This window comes from Rhinolophus sinicus, linkage group LG03, assembly GCF_036562045.2.
Source record: "Rhinolophus sinicus isolate RSC01 linkage group LG03, ASM3656204v1, whole genome shotgun sequence".
Classification (NCBI taxonomy): domain Eukaryota; kingdom Metazoa; phylum Chordata; class Mammalia; order Chiroptera; family Rhinolophidae; genus Rhinolophus; species Rhinolophus sinicus.
The window spans coordinates 183296234-183311628 of NC_133753.1; the positions used below are offsets into that span (position 1 = coordinate 183296234).

The 15395-nt window shown below is 33.7% G+C and overlaps 1 long non-coding RNA gene across 1 annotated transcript; it reads right to left on the reverse strand.

Annotated features, from left to right (window-relative positions):
* Positions 1–7149: 7149 nt before the first annotated feature.
* Positions 7150–10321, reverse strand: LOC141570437 (uncharacterized). The gene is made up of 3 exons (XR_012494441.1): positions 10258–10321; positions 8706–8755; positions 7150–7236 (listed from the first exon to the last, which is right to left on the reverse strand). It is a non-coding gene; the product is annotated as an uncharacterized LOC141570437 (long non-coding RNA).
* Positions 10322–15395: the final 5074 nt, after the last annotated feature.

Sequence of the window (15395 nt, forward strand, 5' to 3'; positions counted from 1 at the left end):
TGTCATAGTTGTTAATTACCACCGATATATCTTTCTTGAATGGAAACAGCCTTTCTCCAAAGCAAAGCTGTGTGCGCAGGCACATGGCACATCATTCCCCAATGCCTATAAAAACAACCTGAAAGCACTGAGATGGAGGCTATAATAGTTGGATTAGACTTAACTAGTGAGATTGGAGGAGATCCACAGGCTATGGCTACGGAGTTAAATGTGATGTCGTGAATGAGAACATGTTGGATGCGATTTAAATTCTAATTATGGGTCACATTCTTTATCTGAGATTCTGTTCTCTAAAGACCTTCCTACCATTCTGCTAACTCATCCTGGTAAAGAGAGAGAGGGACTCCAAATCATGATCAGGACTCTACAAAGCAGCCGTGTGAAGATTGCCACAAATAAATGCTCCTGGAATTCCTGTGATAAAGAGGGAGTTTCTTTCTGCTGAGCTGATGATGGCATAATAGAGGAATAGATTTGCATTAGAATGTATAAACTAATAGATGCCTAAAAGCAGGGTTAGGGAGAAACCACAAGAAAGGTGACTTGTATCTGATATTATCATTAAAATACCCTATTTTATATGTTCAAATCCAAGTTCCAAATTTATTATTTTCAGCTTTAGCAGCCACACAAATAAGATAAGAAACACTAGGAAGCAAAAGCCTGCTGTTCTTTTGCCCTAAAATATCATTTCTGAGGAACTGCTTTCAAGAGACCTTGGCATTTCAAGTTAAGGTCTTATTTGGCAGTACTGCTCTTCTCTACATTGTTTCACGAAAGTGTGGAGTTTAAGGAAATGGAATTTTTATACCCTTTATATCCCCTTGCCTACTGATGCACTGATATTTTGGCACTCCCAGTAAGATCGCAGAGCTTTTCTGCTGTGCATTTTATTTTTAGAAAACTCCAGTAGCTTTATCTGCTTCTGTCATCTTCCACTCAGGTGACAGACACACACACACAAAGAGAGAAAGGAGAGAAAATCCCCTTTTTTTAGATGTACTTCTAAAGAGTTACAGTTTTCTCTCCTCCACTAGACAAACTGAGGTTGAAATTCCTGTTCAAAGTTTCAGGGAGGCACATGCTCTGACAAACTTCATTACTGATATTTTTACAATGCATTATTACAAGTTAATTATTATATTTAAACAATCACTCAAAGGAAGTTACTAGTAATAACAATAATTAATAGTCATATCATTTCAACTCTCAAGACCATATTCATTTTTTTAAAAATTTCATACTGCCTCTTCTGATATATTTTTATAGATTTAGTGACTGTATCTTTTCAAAGTGAAGGAATAGCAATGAACTGTGTGTGAGATTTAAACCCACTCTGTTTAATTCTAAATCTTTTCCTTTAGCCCAAAACACCATGCGATCGGAAGACTCTTAGCAAAACTTGAAACAAGTTCAAAATTATACTTCAAAGCCCCCTCCGATTTCCCCCAAGAAGGGAAAACGGAAAGAGAAGAGAGGATTTAGTGATTCACTAAGTGGGGGTGGGAGCGTCTTTTCCCACAGCTTCCAGGATAACAAGGACTATGATTCCAGACACCCAGAAAGTGCTCTAAAACTCTTTGTTAGATCAATAAAAATGAATTAATGATGCCATGCACAAGAAAAATTTTAAAAGAACAGGGTTCTCTACTACATCGTAACTGTGGTCTCATGCCTTTGAACAGTAATATCTGAGTATTGAGGCAACTCTTTCTTCTTTAATAAAACAACCATCAGTCTCTGTCCAATAAATACCTTGTAAGTACAGCGAGACAGTGTCTCGCACAAACTATAATACTATTTACCAGTTATTCATTTATTTCCATTATTTGAAACGTATTAAAACATCAAACAAATAAATGATAGAAGTTCTTGTAGCTTTCATGGAGTTACTAACAGCCTTTTACTTTTAGGCAGAATTCCTCCTGTGAGGTTAGCCAAACCTAAACTATTAAATGTGTTTTACTAAATGTGCATTTAACTGTTACACTGAGGATTAGGAGATTGTCCTGACAGATGAGATGAAAGTTCCAAATTAAGTGAATATGCTGTATTTAACACCACTTTAAAAAATAACTTACTTTGAAAGCAATTTTCTTTTTATAGTACCTGGACCATGAAACCCACCCACAGAAAGTAGTGAGATATGCACATTTCTTTATGTTGATTATAAGGTTTTATTATCGCCAAAGAGACATCGAGAAATGTTTCTCTGAGTATACCTAACACAAGAATGACCTAATACACAAAGTATTATCTGTTTCAGACAGCATACTTTGTGGAAAGAGGAATTTGATTTTAGATGATTAAACATAAAAGTAGTTCTATGTTTTAAAAAAAATTGGGGATGACTGACAGAATATGTTCAAGTATAAACATTCAGAAAGAACACCCAGAACCACAGGCAGATATGCTTAAAGACGAAGTCACAACCACTGCCATGGTGGCTGCAGGTCCCCAGCAGGCAGTACTATCAAGATTTAACTTGCTTTGTCATCTGTGATGCTACCAGCATCTATGCCACTGCTACATCACAGGAGCCCAGTGATACAACCGATGCTTTATTCATAATCCACAAGCATGTACAGCTACCTTTATTGACACAGTTGATTCACAGGGAGACACCTTCTCCAAGGTGCTTAGATTTGAACTAAATCTCCATCTGGGTGAATCTGATTGATGAAGCCTAGGTCCCCTGTCTGTGATGTGGAGGTAAAAGAGCCATTGAAACAATCGGGTTCTACTCTTGGGCAGAAAGTACTCATATGCTTGAATAGTTATCAAACATAGTGAAAGTGTTCTAAATGTATTGGAAAAATAGAAACTATAATGGAATTTTGGCACATTTATCAAAACCAATTAATTTTAAAATGTTATAGTTGTATGATACACATAAATTTCAGGTCAAGCAAATATAATCATCCATAATAACTAAGTAATCAATACTTCTACTACTAACTTGCATTCATATAATCCTTTGCCATTAATATAAGTTATATTAATTAACTTCAAATTTTATTTTGTTTTCCCACATTTTGACTTATGAGAGAGATAGTCTCTGGGACCAAGACTACAGCTCAGATCGCATTTCCTGTGGCACAGTAGTTCTCAAGAATTGGGCCATAAACCTTTAATATGCCAAGGTGTTTTCAGGGGTTTCTTTGAGGTAAAACTATTTCCACAATGATATTAAGTTGTTATGTGCCATTTTTAGTGGGTTGACATTGGACTTATCATGCAAAAGCAGTGGTTGGTAAAATGGCCGTGAAGACCAAACTGTACTACCAGTCTGTATATTATTCACCTCCACACAATCCGAGGGAGAAAGAAAAATGGCATTGTGTTGAAGCAGCAAAAAAATGATTAATATCATTACCAGTGATCTTTGAATATATATATATATATATATATATATATATATGCATGTATATATGTATGTATATATATACATACATATATATATATTTGAATATTCTCTGTGATAAAATGAAAAAAAAATCTCATGAAGAACGTCTGCTGCCTATTAAAGAGTGACAGTTGATAGTTGTCTTGAAGAAAAGCACTGCGTGATTGAGTTGCAAGCTGAACCAGTCCAACTGAATTTTTCTTCTTTGAACAACATTTCAAGAATAATCTACAGTCTCACAATTGTCATTCAGTCCTGGGTATTTGGCAGACATTTTCTTAAAAATGAAGAAAATGAGCATGTCACTCCAAGGAAAATAACTAAAATTATTTCCTGCCAGTGCTAAAATTTGAGTTTTTTATGAAAATCAAAATTTGGAAAAACAGGTATCCATAACTATAAGCTTGACAGCTTTCCAGTATTTGGAGCCTGAGGTCAGTGATTATATAAATATAAACATTTAAAAATTATTTGATAATTAGATCTGCCACTGTTTGGATGGCTTGCATATATCAGAAAACTGATATTTTTCAATTGACAAATGTGCAGCATTACAAAAGCATGTGCAGGTAAAAAATCCAATCAAATGCAATATAAACTAATGAATTTTAATGCACCAGAGGATGAAAAGTTCACTGATATGATTACAGATTGCAATTAACATTTAAGAAACTACCTCTTGTGGACTTTTGGTGTAGTATCAAAGAAGAATATTCTACCATCACCTAAAGGTATTGTTGATAAATGCCTGCCATCTGCCATAAAGAACATCGTGTGTTTGACTGAGAACAGCTATTCTAGCAACCCCCACTTGTTCCATAAAATGGTTGACCATAGAGAATTCTTCACACTGAAGAACTGAACAATGTTTTCCTCTTTTGAGATTTTTCCAATTTTCTCACCTGCCTATTTGCTGCCAACCAAGGGCAGAAAAATGTACTTGAAGGCTAATTAGAAAGTCCACTACTTCCAAAATCTCCTGCCCTAATAGAATATTTGCCATTCACAGACTGTCTCAGGGTTTTCTCAGTTTCCACCAAAAAACTGACTTCCATCAAACACATTTGAAACTTACTGAAAAGAAGATGGTCATAGATGAATTCCCTTAGGGCTGCAAGTTCATGAATAAACAGCCTTTATAATTTTGTCTCAAACTTGGAATTATCTTTGACGTCATTAAAATACCCCTCCATTTTTCAACTACAATTTTGTATAAAGTTGAATTTTCTTCATGTACTTCAACTAAAACAACATATTATAACAGATTGAATGTGAATGAATATGTTTTCAAGAACACAGCTGTCCTCTAAAAACCAAATATGTAAGAGGTTTGTGACAATGTGGAAAAAATACTACTCTTCTCAGCAATTATTTTTGGTTTGAGAAATGTATTTTTAAAAAGGTATATTATTTAGGATAGCATATAATGGAGTAATCTTACTTTTCAAAAGTTAATCAATCAGTATTTTTCGATCTCTGTTTTAGTTTCTCATAGGGTAATTAATAAAATATGTAAGCCTTGAAGGAAATATCTATGGGATCCACAATAAATTTTAAGAGTACATAAGTGTCCTGAAACAACCAAACAAAAAATCTGAGAATTTCTGTCCTAGACTTTCATTAAGAGTTCCACTTCCTATTAACATATGCAATTTCTCATAAAAAAAGTAATGATAATAAAAATCTTCAACAGGTTTTAAAAAATTTTTAAGTCTGACTCTTGTCTCTGTCATCATTGTCAAATACAAAGCCTAAAATTCAAAATTCAGTGTGGTCAAGTAGGAACAACACAGCATCGCTACATGTCAAAAAACAAATAAACAAAAAACATATAAACCAACAAAAACACTGATATCACTGGAAATGGGCAAGAGGGTAAATTCAATAATACAGTGTATTATATTCATTAATATCCTGTATGTATTTAAATCATGATGGTAGTGATTATTCTTTCAAAAAATCAAAAGAGGAAAAGAATGAAAACAAAAAGCAGTGACCAAAAACTAAAAATAAAAATGCAGTACCGTGCCTTTTCCCTCACATTTCATCAATTACTGAAACTTTTATTCAGATTTCGTTTTATTCTACAATTATATCTTCAGCTGTATGCCGTGGAAACACATTTCTTATTTACTTCACAAGAGTACTTTTATAATGGAACAATTAACAACCCACAAATTGTTAATTCCTTGTTAGTATGAAACCATCTGGTGTCAAATTCTATACACCAGGGTGGGATTTGAAACAGACACGCTCCCCACAACATGCTCAGTGTTAATTACCACTGAAACCTAATGAAAATAATCTGTTTTTAGAATGCAGCTATTGTTCTAGAGAGTTTTCTTTTTCTGATACAATATTTATTTCACTTCAACCTATATTGAAATTTTATTAAGTTGTTTGTATCAGGGGCAATAATATCCATTTCAGAAACTTTACATGGTATAGTACATGAGATGCTTTATATTTATCTATAAGCACACGCAACATGATCTTATTTGCTGAAAATTATTGTTTTACACAATGTTTTATCAATTTTTTTTACATTTAAAAATATCTAAAATACATTAAATTACATGCTCAGTATGAATAAAAGTAAAATGGTAGGAGGCATGAAAATACCCAAAATTTAGTTGTTCATTATGTACGTATACATAAAAGAGATCATTTGAATATGGGTCAACCTTTAGATACATCATAAGGAAGATACGTGACATTTGTATCATTCCATCTCTCTTCACATTTTATTTTCCTACCTAAATTTTTGTTCACCCTGATTATAAGGTTGACTCAGTTACATACTCTTTAATGATTTCTAAATATCCATTGTTCCACATATTTCCACCTTTCCCCGTAGAAGTGGTGAGAGGTTCAGAGAATTTGGGAAGTCAGGACTCTCATTATAGAGGGAGATGCTTGTTGTCTTCCAGGCACAGTGAATTTGACAAGCTTGCCTGAATTTCTGGAAAAGATGGTGGTTTCAAAAATCATTCTTAAAAATCTCTTTACCTGCCACTCATTTAAAAACAAGAACTGAATATAAGGAACATTATTGACAAGGAAACCCAGAAATGCATTTTATTATAAACATTAAACATCATCTGCTAGTTGCAATACAATATATTTTTTAAAAAAGGATTTTCAGATCAACCTATATTTTTTCTATTACAAATCAAGGTATAATGTTGCAGGATGTGGCCCAGAATTTGAAGTACACTTACTACTAAGTCTGTCCTGTGGTTTGGTGAGAAACGATCAGAGGTCGGGCCAAGCTGCAGGGAGTGTGGATGGGATACTTTATTGTTATCAGCAGTAATGAAAGAGCCAGAAAGACACTATCTTGCCAAAATATACATTAAATACACATCTCATATCTAGCTTCCTATCTTGGAGGAATGAGGACCAGAGATGAACTATCTTTGCAGCTGTGCCACAAATCTTACGGAAGAGAAGAGGTGCTGAGACACATTGCCAAAGGTTTATAATAATTTCATTGCATGAATGTTTCTCTTCCCACATAAGCCCCCTATTTGTGGCAACCCCTATGACTGAAATACCTGTGTCATTTAATCCTGCCCTGTTAGATGTCCCCTCTACCCAGAAATCACCTGCATGGAATCTGGGCCAGCCATTTTTCTCTTCCCAACAGGCGTGAATATCAAATTTCTTACCCCAAAACCTCCTGAAGAAAGAAGCGAGGACAGAGCAAGAGCTAGAAATGGCAGAGGTCTGGAACACTTTACCTTTTTTTGGTCCTTTGTTTGAGCAGAAGTTCTACATCTGGTTCTTCATTTGGAAGGTATATCAGATGTATTAGGTTTCTGTAGGTCCTGTAAAATATTACCACACACACATTGGCTTCTAAAGACACAAAGGTATTATTTTTACAGTTCTCTAGGTCCCAAGTCGGTCACAGGTCTCACTGGTTCAAAGCCAGGTCTGGACAGGGCTGTGTTCCTTTCTGGAGCCTCTGGAGGAGAATCAGTTTCCTTGCTTCTGCAGCTACTACTCATCTCCCGTGTTGTTCACTCATAGCCTTCTCCCTCCACCTACAAACCAGCAATGTTGCAACTCTATTATTCCATAGTCATATCTCCTTCTAGTAAAGATTCTTTCTTTCAGACCCATGTGATTAGATTGGACCCACCTGGATAATCCAGGATAATCTCAAAGTCCTTAACTTAATCAAATCTGTAAACTCTTTTTACCATATAAGGTGACATAATTACAGATTCTAGGCTTGGACATCTTTGGGGGTCTATTATTATCTTCACCATATCACAGGAAAGTCCTCTTGTATTGGTCCCTGAAAACAAACTAGTTTCACTTTATTTCCACAAATTATCTCTGTATTTTCAAGTTATTTATAGTGTCATTATCAAAATTAATCAATAAATTCATGATTCGTTTATTTTAAATATCTCTCTTTAGAGTTCATTGAAGCTCTCAAGATTTCTTTTCCTTCTTAAAGGACAAAAATAATAAAATTGTTCCTTTAAATGACAATAGGGATGTGGTCATTTTTTAGAGCAGCTACAGAAAACTAATACATCTAATATAACTTCCAAATGAAGAACCAGACCCAATGCTTCAGCTCAAATACAATGACTATGAAACCTAAGACAATGAAGTTTGATGTGTACATTTTTTATTCTTCCAATTGTGATAATCCAGTAATCTGCAAAGTCTGTATATTAAAGACTACATTTCACACTCATGAGCCAAAAGATGTGAATCCTAATATCTATGAACAAAAACTCAGATAAAAATGTGACCTCCTCAAAGGTTTCCTTCCTGAAACCCCACAAGCATCTCAATCTTTATTTCGTTACTCTTCTCTGTCAAAAATTATAGTTTGCTTATTTGATCATTACCTTCCCCATCCTTGGCCCCAAATATATTTATTATAGTTACATATAAAGTTCAGCAACACTTTTATTCTCTGTACTTCTAGTGTTTTTTTTTTCCTTTCTCAGAGAACAAAAATTAAAAATAAACAAATATAACTGACAAAGATTTCAACTTTTTGAGAAATGAATATTTCATTTTATTGTAAAATTTAGTATGATTACATGTCTTCCAATTTCTCAGAATAACTTTGTTTTTGAAAAATGTTTCAATTAACTTTTCTATTTAATACCATATAATACACAGATGCCTGACTACTGAAACTACTCTAAATAAAAAAGATTGATGTATGATTAGATGTCTATGTTCAATTATTCCAAAACCAGATAATGTCATAAAAGGGTAAGGACAATACCGTATTTTTAAACACATATGTAGTTAGAGAAAATACCTTTTCCAGTCTTTTCTCATCTGACATCATTGGTTCACATTATATTGTACCTAAGGTAGGGAGAAAGAAAGTTTGTCTCAGAAAGAGAAGGATGAAAATATTTTCGTATTTCTCTTTGTGTGATATTTTATTGAAAATAGAAAAAAGTGGGTAAATCAATAACTCATGGCTGGCATTTAGCTTCCTCTTTATCTTGAAATTTACTCTACATGGTTTTTTGCTGGTTTTTAAGAAACAAAAAAAGGGCTTAGTGTTCGTTGATCTTCACATCATCTGTAAAATGAAATCTATGAAAGAGCATGAAGGCAAGAACTTCTGACCAAGGACACAGGACTTGTGAGAAAATAAATCCAGTGGAAAAAAATGCTAATGAAGGTTAAATCACATTCAGAAGTCTCTGACAATTGGATAAAAGTGTGCCTCGATCTTATTGGAAGTATGCAAATTTCATGAAATTCAGATAAACACAGATACAATCATTCTAAAATGCAATTTCCCAATGTGTTGGGTTTTTTTTTACCACAATTTCCTATCCTCCCCTAATCAGATGTATTCCAAGTGTCAAATACAATATATAAAACATCAACCCTGAGACCACCCACCTACAATTTCTACAAGAAATATCAAAAATCTCCCATATAAACAGGGAGAAGAATAACTGTGATTCCAATCACAATGTTTTTTGTAAAAGATTAATCACAGATAGAACTGAATCTCTTCAAAAAATGAATAAACTGAAGAAAAAACAGCAACAAAATTAGTTTTACATAGTTCCTTTTCAAGTGCCGCAAAGAAATATGGGGAAAGGAAAATGTCAGACAGTGTAGAGATGAATAACGTGTTAGATGCATTGCAACAGAAATGAAATGAAATTGCAGGCTAAAATGACTCATTCTTTCAGGAATTCTCAACAAAATGTACACTAAAAAAAGAAGTGGTAAAGTAATAGAATGCAACAAAAAGAGGATTTAAGAAAGGAATAAGATTGGGGTGCTATTGTACAATTTGCAAACGTGGTCAAGGACAGCAAAGAACAGAATTAAACCACCAAACCAATCACAGACATTGAGAGCCTGCTTGACAAAAATCTCAGAAATGTTTGAGAAAAAATGTACAAATTAATTAAAGACCTAAAAACAAAATTGTAATTTGGGAGCACACCCAATGGAAAAACATAGAGTTGTTGGTGTTCCTGACCAAGAGAAAAAACAAGAACTGCAACAAATCCAAATGGTAAGTAACCTTTCCTGCCTGAATTGAATAAAACTTTGAGTGTTAAACTTGTTCTAAGAAAAACAAAACACAAAGAGAAAAAATGTAGACAGGTGACAGATAGATGATGGATGATAGACAGATAGATAATTGATAGATAAATAGATATATAGATCATAGATAGATGATAGATAGATAGATAGATAGATAGATAGATAGATAGATAGATAGATAGATAGACTTAAGGTTACCAAACTTAAACTTTAAAATCTTAAAAAATCCAAAGAGCATTTCACAAGAATCTGGTTTCCCACAAAGAAAAACATCAAGTCACACTAACCTTCAGCCTTCTCCTTGAAGGTATTAGATGCTGAAGTCAAAGAGGCAGGGTCTGCAGATTTCTGAAGAAGGAAAGATTGAGATTGATGAATTCTATGCAAAGGCAAATTATATTTCAAGAATGAAGACAATAGAAACAGAAACTTAAAGTGATTTAAAAAATACCTCTGATACCTAAAAAGACAATTAAAAAGTTAAGCAGTCAATACATAGGAGCTTTTCAATCATTAATGTATAAATGATGAAGCAATTTATAGGAGCCAATAAATAATTTTTTTTAAAATTCACAATATTATAGTTTCACAACAGAATGACTTTTTAATGAAAATGAATATAAATTAACATTCATGAGCTAAAAATAAAGCCCAAGATCAGACCAGAAAAAAGAGAACAGGTTTGGGGAAAGAAGAGGGGACAGGAAAAATGTGGGGAATATGTTTTCTTGTTTCATTTAAAAATACCAATTGTTAGCATTTCTTTCTGGACACAGAAAGTTAATAATGATAATTGGTATTTATATATGTCAGTCCTTTTTATTAGAGAACGGACTGTATACCTTTTAAGTTGTAAGAAGCAAAAATAAGATTTAGTAAAACAGGAAATACATAGCAATATATAAAAAATATTCAGAAAAATAAAACATTGAAAATTAAATATCAAACAAATACATTTTACATTTGATATGATAAACTTACCTATTAGAGAAAAAGATTCACTTTAGAAAACCCAAAGTAAGTTTGGCTATATAGCTCACAATAAAACCTAAAGGATTCTTAAGAGTTAAAATTAAGAAAATCATCAACATGAGTTAGAAAAACGAAAATCTTAAAAATCAGGCATGACAATATTTATGTCAGATTAATTAAAGTTAAAATATACATGCGAGTGAGCTTTTTACAAAATGATTATCGGAGCAAACTCTAATGAAGTTACAGTTCTAATGATAGAACAACGCATAGCTATATAGATGCATGTAAAAATGGTTGAAACTCCCAGAGCTACTGATAGGAATACAACATGATTTTGGATATCCATAAACTAACTCCGTCCTTTATATTTCAAAGTGATTAAAAATAAGCAAGTACGCAGAATATCTGAAAAAATAGACTAACTGTAATTGTTAAGAACATGCTTACTTTAGTTATCCTACAAATATAATATACCTGGGTTTTTTTGTAATTGCTTTTTTTGTTTTGCCCACTATCGGATATTTTCAAGAACTCTCCCAAATAAATCTCTGCTCATAATTCCATAAATAAAATTATTGAGATCCTTATATTCTTTTCTTTAGAATTTTTAAGTTTAATTTTTCAACATTATTTTGTTTCTTTCCTTGAATTCCATTTTCTCTTACTTCATAATTTCTCTTTATAATTACACTGAAGAAATGTGGTTACGGAACTGACAACCCTGGAGACAGCTGATTCCACAGTATAAGAGACATCAAAAATCTTCTCCCATTCCGTTGGTTGCCTCTTGATTTTGTCGATGGTTTCTTTTGCTGTGCAAAACCTTTTGAGTTTGATATAATCCCATTCATTTATTACCTATGTAACTTTACTAGCCATTGTCACCCCAATAAACTTTAATTAAAAAAAAAAGAGAGAGAATTCAAAAGGCATTCAGATCTGTACCAATACGACTTCTCTAATTATAATACTACCAAATAGAGGTCCCTTCACTTTAAATTATGTCATCTTATACATAGTGGTACTTAAAAACATTTGTTGAATGCATGAACAAACCAGTGTGTGTGTGTGTGTGTGTGTGTGTGTGTGTGTGTGTGTGTTTGTCTTACTGTCAAACACTCTATATTTCCCTTCTGAAGTTCTGTTCCCTAAGTGGCATAGTCTCCAGATTTATAACTACTGAATGATGTGGTGGTAGGGGGAAGGGCCTGGGATCCGTGTGCTGTGTTGCTGGAAGAAATGCCAGCTGTGTAGCTGTTTTGTGCAAGACTGTGCAGACATCCTCTACCAGATATTATCTGTGGTTTATTGAGGAACAACTTAGTTTTGAAACATCCAACAGGCATGCATCGGAGGAGGCAGATTATAGACTGTGTATTCAGGCTTCTGGCAACAATTGTCAAGCAGCCATGCTCTACTATGTGCATTTCTATTTTGGTGTACATCCATTTAATGCAGGACTGCAAAGCGCTACTGTTGGGCTGTCGTCTCAGTCTCTTTTTATGTCTATGAAGAGGGCGATGCTGGCTAGGATTAGGAATAACTATAATATTTTTTAAAATGTGATAAGACTCTACTGAAAGGTTATGATACTATGAAAGGATTCTTATCAGGGCCCACTCAAAATTATTGAACATAAGAAAACTAGGGTACCGTTTTATTCTTCAATCACGAGCCTTGTTCCTCTGGAAGAAGTTTTGTTACAGTGTTGCTTCAGTTTAGATTATCTGACTCCCCCACCATCTTTCAAATGATTGGAGAACAGTAACTGAAAAATTCGGAGTTTCCAAAGCTCACATGATTTTTATTGCTATTTCATAGGATTCTTCCCCAGTTACATCCCTGTTCTCTTACTTTGAGTTGCCAACTGAACGGTAACTTTCTCTACTTGGAAGAAAATAATATAAACGAATAATGTCATTGTGATCAATTGCATAGGAGATCCACACAAAATAACGTGGTAGTTTTCATAACGTTCTTTATCAAAGTGCTCCTAATGTCCTAAAGAATGTTTCCATGGTCCACAAGAGGACCCTAACCTGTCAGTCCATACCTAACCCCAGTTTGGGGGAAGCTGAGAGAGTTGATCCAGGAAGAATAAAGTTTTAACTGTCCCCTAAATCTAAATAGATATATTTCTGGGTTTGGGTGAGCTTTGTCTGCACACATTAATTAGACATCAAATGACAGTGCGAGCTTAAACTAAGATTTACGGCTTGTTGCAATTAATTTCCATAACTTGTTCGGCAACCTTGCTGTTCATCAAAATTGCTCAGATTTCTCTCATGGAATATGTATGGGAGAGATCAAAAAGTTAAATATCTTAATGGGATATATTTTCTTATAGTACAAGGGTTGGCAAGTCAATAAAGGGTCAGATCGTCAATGTTTTAGGCTTTCAGGTCTTACAGTTTCTTTGGCAACCGCTCAATTGTGCTATTGAAGTTCAAAAGCAGCTAGAGTCAACACATAAATGATTGAACATGGCTGTGTTCCAATGAAACTTTAATATGGACACTGAAGTTTGAATTTCAAATAATTTTCATGTATTACAAACTATTCTTCTGATTTTTTTTCAACTGTTTGAAAATGGAAATGGCCATACACAAATGGCCAGCAAGCGAGATTTGGCCATCAGGCTATAGTTTGCTGACCTCAGCTATAGTATATAAACTTCAAAATGTGTTTTAGAAAATATTCAGAGTCCAGCGTTAGATCTTTTTTCTCCTCCGGACATAAGCACAAAAACATTGATGGAAATAAGTGGGAACTGGCCACTCTGATCTGTCAACCCCAGGCTAAAAAATCCACATAGTTCCTTGGCTCACACTTTAAAAATCTGTTCCAGTTCTAATTCAAGTCCCTGACAACTTGGAAGTGATTTGCTTTCATCCTCTATCCCTCCTGTCAAGGCAATGGCTGTCTGCATGGTTTCTTAGCCACATTTGGAGAATCTGCTAGTGTTCACTTATTCCATCTCCCATAGAGGGGATAATTAACTAGGACCCAGAATAGAAAGCAAGTTTGACAGTGGCCTGCCTGGAAACATGGTGGAATGGGAGGTCTGTTTGTATAAAGCCAATTATGAAGGGAAAAGTACATGATTTTAAATATTTTTATTTTTCTAACTAAGACATTCACCAAGTTTAAAAAGTTTTCAAAAATCCTAATAAGATGTTAGTGAAATATCCTTCTATATGCATGTCCTGATTGTTATTTTATTTTTACACTACATTATTATGATATTATTTCTTTTATCTGGTATTCACCTCCACTTTTTAATGATAATGCTTATCTTGCTTTTATTTTATGGTGCTAAGCAAAATCTCTTGACTTGCTATTATGTTTTAATCAGTTCACATACGCTATCAGGTCTCCCTCTTTTCCCTCTCCTGCTTCTACCCAATACATTGTATCTCAATTTTTGTTTCAATCAATATTTAGCACTTATAATATTAGGACCATACAGATATCATTTACTTTAACTCAGGTAATTCACTATGTTTACATTTACTTACTTCCGCAACTTTCATTTTCCCTAGAATTAATTGCCTCTTAGTAATGTTTCTTCATATACCTATGGCTAATTCTTCCCATTGTCCACCAGCCTCAAACAATGTCTCAATAAAGCACTCTCAACTAAAACCACTCCTCTTTAGTCTGTTCTCTACATGCACGTTTTTTCCCATCCTAGTGAGCCTTTTGTTTTCTTACTTAAATCTGGACCAACTATTCACACAACAATGCCCCAGCTCTCCTGCTATTTCCTTTAATCTTCTGAAAGTTTTCTTACCATATTCCCTTGTCAAATGCTCCGTTTTCAGTGTCTGACATTTCCCTTTTCATAGGTGTAATCACTGTTTTTTGTGGAACGCACCATCTTAAGAAAAAGTCACAGGAGTGAAATTTTTGGAGACTTGCTTATGTAAAAATGTCTTCATTCTACTCACAAAAGTAATTGATTGTTTCATCGAGATATATAACTTGAGATTGAAATTAGTTATCCCCCAACATTTTTGAGATATTTATCCATTTTCTTCCAGCTCCTAATTTTTTCTCACTTAAAATTTTTCATGTCTATTTATCATCTACCTATCTATCTATCTGTTTTTATTTAACCATTATATGCTATAATGAGGATTTGTGTGTGTGTGTGTGTGTGTGTGTGTGTGTGTGTGTATCATTATGCTGAGCACTTCTACATATACAAATTCATGCAAGTTAATTCTGGTGATAATTACAACCTTATTTCTGTAATATATTTTTCTTTAGTTATTTTTTTTCCTTTTATTTTTCTTTATGGGATTTCAGTAAGGTGCATATTTGAATTTCTATATTGATTCTCAATTCCCTTATATATTTTTTTCTACTATTCTCTTTTCCACTTGTCTTTTAGTTGAAAAGAAATTTTCTTTATCTTTATCCTTCTACCTTCCTATCTTATAATGAA